Below are 9265 nucleotides of genomic sequence, written 5' to 3' on the forward strand. Positions count from 1 at the left end.
AATACAAAAGTAGCTGGGCGTGGTGGCATATGCCTGTAATCCCAGCTACTTGGGAGGCTGGGGCAGGAAAATCGCTTGAACCCAGGAGGCAGAGGTTGCAGTGAGCCGAGATCACGACGTTGCACTCCAGCCTGGGCAACAAGAGTGAAATTCCATCTCAGAAAAAACCCCACCAAGCCAGGCATGGTGTCTCAAAAAGAAACAAACAAACAAAACTCATCAACTGCCCTATTACTACTCATTGGGGGTGGGGGGAATGAATTAGTTCACCCATTTTACAGATGAAGAAACTGAGATCCAGAGAGGTAAAATGACTGGCTCCCGGCCACAGGTAATATATGGCACAGCTGGGATTGAGAGCCAAAGCTCAGAAATAAAATAGCCACTATTGGCCATGTGTGGCCATTTGGTGTTTGAAAGGTAGCTCCTGAGATGTACCTGGTTCAAAAAAAAAAAAAAAAGACAATGTAAAATATCTCACTAAAAAATGTATCAGTTACATGTTGAAATGGTAATATTTTGGATATAGCAGGTTAATAAAATATATGAATAAAATTTTCTTTTTCTTTTCTTTTTTTTTTTTTTTGAGACAGAGTCTTGCTCTGTCACCCAGGCTGGAGTGCAGAGACGCAATCTCCACTCACTGCAACCTCTTCCTCCCTGCTTCAAGCAATTCTCCTGCTTCAGCCTCCTGAGTAGCTGAAATTATGGGTGTGTGCCACCACCACGCCTGGCTAATTTTTGTATTTTTAGTAGAGATGGGGTTTCATCATGTTGGCCAGGCTGGTCTCAAACTCCTGACCGAAGGTGACCCACCCACCTCATCCTCTCAAAGTGCTGGGATTACAGGCGTGAGCCACCATGTCCAGTCTATTTTCACTTTTTAAAAATGTGGCTACTTTGAGATTTCCTAAATTGAAAAAAATCACATCTGTCGCTCACATTATATTTCTATTGGACAGGGCTGCTCTAGAACCAGTGGCTCTCAATGGGGTGATATCACCCCCTAGGGCTCACACCAGGGCTCTGTCTTCAGGGAACTGCATTTCCAGGGAGGGAGTTGGGACAGTGTGGTGGGGAGGTGCTTTGTGGACATGGGGACGGGGAGGGGGTGGAATGGCCCCAGTAGTAAAGTAGTGGCCAACATTTACCGAGAGTTTACTATGTGCCACTGTCCTAAGCTTCTCATGTAATTTATTTAAGTCTGACTGCAACCTTCTGAAGTTGGCTCTATTATTATAATCATCATTATTATTAATGATTCCCACTTCCCAGGGGAGGAAAGTGAGACTCAGAGAAATGGCTTTCCTAAGGCTCCGGAGCTAGGACACTGCAGATCTAGGATTGGAATCTGGGCTTGCCCAAGTCCCTGCTCCACCATCCATAAAAGATGCTGGGTAAAGTCAGTTCCACTTCCTTCTTTCCACAAATACTTATCCCACACATCCAAGAAATCTGTACTGGGTACCTGTGATGTGCCAGGCTTCATCACTGTCACCTGAACAGGACCTCTGACAGGCCTGGTGACAGAGCTCCGCACAGCCTAAAGGAAGGGGAAGGAAGTGGTGATTGCGGTGCTTCTCACACTTGAATGTGCACGTGTATTACCTAGGGATCCTATTAAAGATGCAGATTCTGGCCAGGTGCGGTGGCTCATACCTGTAATCCCAGCACTCTGGGAGGCCGAGGCAGGTGGATTACCTGAGGTTGGGAGTTTGAGACCAGCCTGACCAACATGGAGAAACTCCGTCTCTACTAAAAATACAAAATTAGCCAGGCGTGGTGGCGCATGCCTGTGATCCAAGGTGCTGCAGAGGCTGAAGCAGGAGAATCACTTGAACCCAGGAGGTGGAGGTTGTGGAGAGCCAAGATCGCGCCATTGCACTCCAGACTGGGCAACGAGAGCGAAACTCTGTCTTTAAAAAAAATGTGGATTCTGATTCTGTGGGTCTGCAGGGTTTTTTTTGTTGTTGTTGTTGTATTTTGAGACAGGGTCTCTCTCTGTCACCCAGGTTGGAGTGCAAATGATGTCATTTTGGCTCACTGAAACCTCTGCCTCCTGGGTTCAGGTGATACTCAGTCTCTTGAGTAGCTGGAACTACTGGTATGTGCTACCATGCCCAGCTAATTTTTGTATTTTTAGTAGAAACAGGTTTTCACTATGTTGGCCAGGCTGGGGTGGAACTCTTGGCCTCAAGCGATTCACTCGCCTCAGCCTCCCAAAGTGCTAGGATTATAGGCATGAGCCACTGTGCCCGGCCAGGTCTGAAGTTCTGACAAGATCCCAGGCAATGCTGCAGCTCTTCCATATGGTGGTGTGAGGGGTAGGAGTAGGATCAGCCCTGGGATTTCAGAGGGATATCAGGGTGTCAGATGAGAAGGACTCTTAGGAATCATCTAGTCTGACTCCCTCATGATGCTGACAGGGAAATGGGCTCAGAGAGGGCAAGACACTTGCTCAAGGTAACACAGTGTGTTGCAGGCTGAGACCAAGTGTTCAGACTCCTACCAGGGCTCCTTCTACTGGCTCCTGCTTGCAGCAGGAATTTGTGTTGAAGGACAGAAGTATCCAGAGGCTCTCAGGCCCATTTCACACTATATGCTTCTGGCATTTTCAAATCTCCGCCCCTCTCACCTGACTTTCCACACCAAGTGAGTAATCCTGGGAGCCACCTGGCAGGGCTGACTACACTTTGCAAGAAGCCTTTATAACTGCATCCCCCCCAACTGGAGCCCAACCTGTCTCCTCACTTCTCCCCCAGATGCTGCACACCTGGGTCCCCACAGAACACTTTGAGCTGATGGAGTGAATATTTCCAGGACAGAGGAGAAGCTGTCTTCTCTACACTGGATGAACAAGGTACTAACAACAGGAATTCATTTTCTTGAAAACAAACACCGAATTTGTTATTGTTTACAGGATACAACCTTGTTATTCACCATCTGCTTTCTCTTCTGGGAGGCACAATACACCTGTGATTCAGAGTGCAAGCTTTGGAGCTAGGTATAGCCATGGAGTCACTTGGATTGAATTACATCTCAGCCCAGCCATTTACTAGCACTGTGACCTTAGGCAAGTTACTCAACCTCTCTGAGTCTGTTTCCTCATCTATTCAACTACAATATACTTAAAGCCTACCACATGTTGGCATTAGCAATGCAGATGCGGACTCTGTTCTTAGGGGGACTTACAATGGCCCTGGGGAAATGATCCTGCCTTGGGGACCACAGATGTGATGAGGATAACGGTGGGGCATGCAGGGAGCCATGGGAAGGAAAGCAGGGGGACAGGTAGCCTACTGCAACCCTGAGGTTTCACTCTGAGAGTGGCTTTGAAGCTGAGTGTGGGAGGACAAATAGAATTAATAAGTGAAATTGTATACAATGTCCTGAGTTAAAAACAAACAAGGAAATAGCAAGTGAAGAGAAGATGGGGCCAGTGATACCTATTCCACAAGATTGAACCTTGGAGAACTCTTCCCTGCAATACAGTCCAATAATACAAATTTATTTAAGACAGTGTCTCTCTCTCTCCCCCGCCCCTGCCCCCTGCTCTGTTGCCTAGGCCAGAGTACAGTGGCATGATCTGGCCTAGGCAGATCTGGCTCACTGCAGCCTCCTGGGTTCAAGCCTTCCTCCTGACTCAGTCTCCCAAGTTGCTACAACTACAGGTGCACCATTACGCCTGGCTAATTAAAAAAAAATTATAGACATGGGGTCTCCCTATGTTGCCCAGGCTGGGCTTGAACTCCTAGGCTCAAGTGATCTTCCTGGCTCAGCCTCCCAAAGTACCAGATTACAGTTGTGAACCATCACGCCCAGCCCCAAATCCTTTCTCCACATTTCCTACTGTTTCCTATCCAGAGATCACACAGCCCAGTCATTTCCTCTCAATCTCCTTTCACCTGGACTGAACAAAACACCCCACCTCCAGCCCACCTCTTGGCTGAGACCTGACTGCAAACCCACTGCAGTTCTCTCACTTCCTTGAGTCCTTTGCACAGGCTATTCCCCCTACCTGGAATGCCTTTCTGCTCATCTCTCCCGCCCTCTCCAGAAGTTTCCTGGTAACTAGGGAGGGAATGTATCACTTCCCTTCTTTCCATCCCCCGGGCCTTGTAATGTATGCATCACACTGGACTGCCTGGACTGGGTTCACTTGGTCATCCCACCCCTCTAACGTGGCTGGACTTGAGTTCTGGAGGAAGGGGAAACTCGTGACATGAAGCCCGGTGCCCTGTGGAGGGGGTATCCTCCCCTCTTACCCACCATCCAACTCCAACTTCAATCTCAAGACCAAGTTTAACTGTCTCTCCTCTTTACTGAAACTTGTCCTCCTCCTTGTGCCCAAGTGGAGCCAGCCTCTCTCTGCACCAGCACAGGGCCTTGTGTTTATGGTTTGTAATACACATCTCATTATCCTGCAGTCCAATGCCTGTGGTCTGTCTCCCCACAAGATAATGGATTCCCAAGGCAGGGATACAGTTTTGTTCATAGCTGTACATTTTAGGCTTAATACTTGCAGAAACTGAGATTTACTCAAAGAATGAATAAAAAAAGAATAATGACAGTTTTACCTTTCTTTGACCCAAATATCCTTTGGTCATCCCTCCTCGATGTCCCACAGGGGCCCCAAACTCAAGCCACCTCACTTACAGCAGGCCCTCCTGAGTGCCATTTTTTTTTTTTTTTTTTTGCTCGAGACAGTCTTACTCTGTTGCCCAGGCTGGAGTGCAGTGGCTTGATCTCCACTCACTGCAACCTCTACCTCCCAGGTTTAAGCGATTCTCAACCTCCCAAGCAGCTCAACCTCAGCACCTCAGCCTCCCAAGCAGCTGGGATTACAGGTGCATCCCACCACATCCAGCTAATTTTTGCATTTTTGTAGAGACAGGGTTTCACCATGTTGGCTGGTCTCAAACTCCTGACCTCAAGTAATCTGCCTGCCATGGCCTCCCAAAGTGCTGGGATTACAGGGGTGAGCCAGCGTGCCTGGCCAGCACCTCTTCTGCAGCAGGCCTTATCCTGTTCTTCCTCACATAGCCCAAGATTTGAACCATCCCTAACTCTCTTCCCTAGTGCTTAACCAATTATTTCATAAAACCAAAAAGGAAGCAGAGGCTCACATCAATGGCAAGTTCTAGGGCCTTTCTCTAACAGGCCAGACCTTTCACTCTCCTACATGTTCTCTGTTCTCTCCCTTGTCTTCTCTACACATATTTAGGACATTCGTGTCTTGGTTCATGCAGTTTCGTCTGCCTGGAAGAGCAATCCTGTCCATTCCCCTTCATAGATATCTATGGTACCCCTGTCTGCTTTCTAAATTTTTCTTTTGTTTTTTAGAGATGGGGTCTCATCATGTTGCGCAGGTTAATATTGAACTCCTGGGCTCAAGCAGTTTGCCCACCTGGGCTTCCCAAAGTGCTGGGATACAGGTCTGAGCCACCATACTCTCTCTGCTTCCTAAGGTCCTTTTCAAAAGCTACCTCCTCCAGGAAGTCTTCCCTGGTCAACTGAGTGCAAAATCTCTCCTTGAAGCCCTCTCCTGACTCCAGGTTTGTTTGTGCCTCTTATTGTCTATGGCTGGAAGCTCCTTCAAGATTTACCTGTTTCCTTCCCACTCGTGTTCAGAGCACAGTAGACTGGCAAACAATAGGAAATAACTTCTCTTGCAAGGCTCAAATAGGGCCTGGAGAAAGTTCAGCATTTCCTCCTCTCCATTTAAAGTTTTTGGCTGGATGCGGTGGCTCACACCTGTAATTCCAACACTTCAGGAGGCTGAGGCAGGAGGATCACTTGGGCTCAGGAGTTCAAGACCAGCCTGGGCAACATGGTGAAACCCCATCTCCACAAAAAATACAAAACTTAGCTGGGCATGATGGTGCACGCCTATAGTCCCAGCTACTCCAGAGGCTGAGGTAAAAGGATGGCTTGAGTCCAAAAGGCAGAGGTTGCAGTGAACCCGGAGCACGCTGCTGCACTCCAGCCTGGGTGACAAAGCCGGACTTTGACGTACATAAATAAATACAGTTCTCCAACAGCTCCCACTTCACGCTGAATAAAATTCAAAACTCTCCTGGCTTACAAGGCCCTACACCATCTGTTGCCACCCCTGCCACCCCTCTGACCTCATCTCCTACTAGCTACCCCTCTTAAATATCGCCCCTTTGGCAACACCTTGACCAGCTCCCGTCCTCCACCACATTGCCCTGGTTTATGCTCATTTCAGCCCTTACATTTTCTGCCTGTTTGTTTATTGCGTGTCTTCCCACACTCCCTACTCCCTACCAGCCCCTGCCCTGCGAACACACACCTCCTGTCTAGCTCATCCCTTTATCCCCAGGGCCTAGAATGGTCCCTGGCTAAAAATAAATAGGTGGGTCAACAGCCTAAGGAGCTATCTGGGCTGGAGACGTGCATGTATGAGTCATGTACATAGAGGTGATAACTAAAGCCAATGGGGTGGGTGAGATCACCCAGGGAGACTGTCTACTAGGAGAAGAGCAGAGAACTTGGACATCTAAGGACTGTAGAAAGGGGATGAAACCGCAAAAACAATAGAGAAGATGAGGAAAAAATGTAACAGCGTCAAGTCATAGGAGCCCAGAGAAAAGAGTGTTTTGGGGAGAAGAAATGGTCAGCAGGGTCAACTGCAACTGAGAGCAGTGAAAGACTGAGCAGGCCAGGCCCCATGGCTCATACCTGTTGTCCTAGCACTTTGGGAGGCCAACGAGGGTGGATTGTTTGAGCTCAGGAATTCAAGGCTAGCCTGGGCAACATGGTGAGACCCTGTCTCTACAAAAAATGCAAAAATTAGCCAGGCATGGTGTTGCATGCCTGTAGTCCCAGCTACTGGGAAGGCTGAGGCAGGAGGATCACTTGAATTTAGGAAGTTGAGGCTACAGTGAGCTATGATCACACCACTGCACTCTAGCCTGGGTGACAGAGCATGACCCTGTTTCAAAAACAAAAACAAATAAACAAAAAGACTGAGTGGTGTCTGCTGAATTCAGCTTCCTGGAAGACATGGCTGACCTTGGGCAGACCCCTGCTCCAATGTGGACCTTAGATCGGAACCATCTGTGTAATGAAAGAGGCCTCTTGGATTTGGGAACTCCATGCTCTCAGAATCTGTATTTCTGCTCACATTCACATCACTCTTACAAAAAACAACAGTCATCCATCTGTGGCCTAGGAGAGAAGGGATGGCCCAGTGGACCCGCCCTTGTTATTGATCCATGTGGTAACTGACAAACTCTGAGGAAGCATCTCTGTATTTCTGGCCCCGTATTAGGTTCTGGAAGGTGGTGAGCCAGCAGGTGGGTCTGGGACTGGGAAGCCAGCATTAGAGCTGGGGTCTTCTCTGGCTGCAGATACATGACCTCCATCCTCTGCCCTGGGGCTACACTGGGACTCACTTGTTCGTGAGGTCAAAGCCTTGGTCTGAGAGCAGACCCCTGAAGTGCTTGTGGAGGTTGTTGTAGGGGTAGAGGCCCTAGGCCCTGCCAGGCAAGTCCAGCTGGCCGGGTCCCTCCCTCCTAGCTACCCTCTAGGTCCCGGCTTCCTGGATAGCTCAATGACAAAGCCTGCCTACTTCTCCCCACCAGCTGAGCAGGACTAAAGACTGAAAAAGGCCAGTTACCCCAGTGGCCTTGCTTGCTACTGATAAAATGTCCTCAAATGTCCTTGTGAAGAGGGCTGAGACCCTAGCAAGTGGCCGTGTGATCCAGAGACCGCACAGACCCACACTGCAGGAAAACACGGGAAGCTGGTTGCAAGAGTGGAGGGGCTGGGGCTTCTGCTGCTTCTGCTGCTGCTACTCAGAGAAATGATGACCACTAGTGGCTGAGCTCTTGTTTGGAGCTAGGGGCTGTGCTGAGCCACAATCCCATTAGATTTGTACAGTAAGCCTGTGGGGTGAGCATTGTTATCCCCACCTCATGTGGAAGGAAAGCAAGCCTCAGAGAAGGTAAGGGCTTTCCTGAGATCACACAGCTAGGAGGTGGCCAAGGCTAGTTTGCTAATGCAACCAGCCTAAGTGAGAGTCCTGCTCTGAATCCTTGAACTTTCCCAGACCTAGGGACTTCAGATTCTTCTACTGGTAATGTGACCTTGGGCAAGACAGATTCCCCACTCTCCGCATTTCTAATAAAGCAGATTTCTTAGTGCCCTTCCAGTTCTGGCATTATGTGATTAGTTGGAAACAGAACTTTTCAGTTTCTGAAAAAGCACCTAGCAGGAATCTCACTTATTCCCACGGACCCCGCAAACAAGAGAATTCCCCTCTATTTGATAGACGTGCAAACTGAGGCTCAGAGAGATGCAGCGACCTGCCCAAGGTCACAGAGCCGGTCAGCCCCAGCCAGGAGCCAACTAGGGCTCCACACCAGACCTTCAACTCTCTCCTGAGGGGGGCGGCCCCGCCGCGGCGCCGCGCCCGGACCTGGCCAGCAGGGGGCAGCGCCCGGTTTCCCTCGGCGCCCGGGGCCAGTCGGGGGGCGTCGCAGCACCAGGCCGGGGGGTGCCTCCTGCCCCTCCAGATCTCGCCTGGGCGCGGGGCACCCCCAACGCGCGCGTGGGATTCCGCAGCCGCCCCGGGCGATGCCTCAGCCCTCCTTTCCCTCCCAGGGCTCTGGATTGCGACCCCCCGGTCGCCTCCCTCGGGCCGGGCAGGTCCTCCGGGACTCTCTCCCCGGTGCGCGCCCATCCGAGTGCACAGAGAGGCGTGACACCCCTGGGCTCCGAGGCCCCCAGGAGGGGCGCCGCTCCTGGCTCCAGTTCCCCACGGAAGGCCACTGGGACCCGGCTGCAGACGCGCCCCCTCCCTGGGGAACACGCGGCCCGGAGCGCTTACCCGCTGCCCCGCGCGCAGGTGCGCACACCCGGTGTACTCGCTCGATCAGCTTCCTTGCGCAGCATCTCCCCGCGGCGGCCGCCGCCTTGTCTCCGCCGCGACCCCCGCGGAGCTCCCGGGGCCGCCCGCCCGCCGCCCCGGGGCCCTTCCGGACTCGCGCCCTCGAGATCCCGCACCTGCCTCCGCCCCACCCAGCGCCCTGCGGCTGCTCCTTCGCGCTCCCCTTCCCGCGCCCGCCGCTCCTCCTCGCTCCCTCCTCCAGCTCCTCCCTCACCCGGCTCCCTCCCCACTCGGCCCCCCGCCCGCCCGGAGGAAAGCTCGGCCCCTGGCCTTCCCGCCCCGCGCCTCGAGGCAGTCCTTGCCCAGCCCCCGGGGTGGGTGCGCTTCGCGGAAGGCAGGTGGAGAAGGCCC

General features: G+C 51.6%; 1 protein-coding gene across 2 annotated transcripts in view; it reads right to left on the bottom strand.

Annotated features, from left to right (window-relative positions):
- The window catches only part of HTR1D (5-hydroxytryptamine receptor 1D), a 28477-nt gene extending 19420 nt beyond the window's left edge, over window positions 1–9057 (bottom strand). For both annotated transcript variants that reach the window (XM_009000604.5, XM_054258897.2), the window contains exon 1: window positions 8855–9057. The gene's annotated coding sequence lies outside the window, so the exon portion shown is untranslated. The remainder of the gene's footprint in view (window positions 1–8854) is intronic.
- Between the last annotated feature and the right edge of the window lie 208 nt (window positions 9058–9265).

Source organism: Callithrix jacchus, chromosome 7, assembly GCF_049354715.1.
Source record: "Callithrix jacchus isolate 240 chromosome 7, calJac240_pri, whole genome shotgun sequence".
NCBI lineage: Eukaryota > Metazoa > Chordata > Mammalia > Primates > Cebidae > Callithrix > Callithrix jacchus.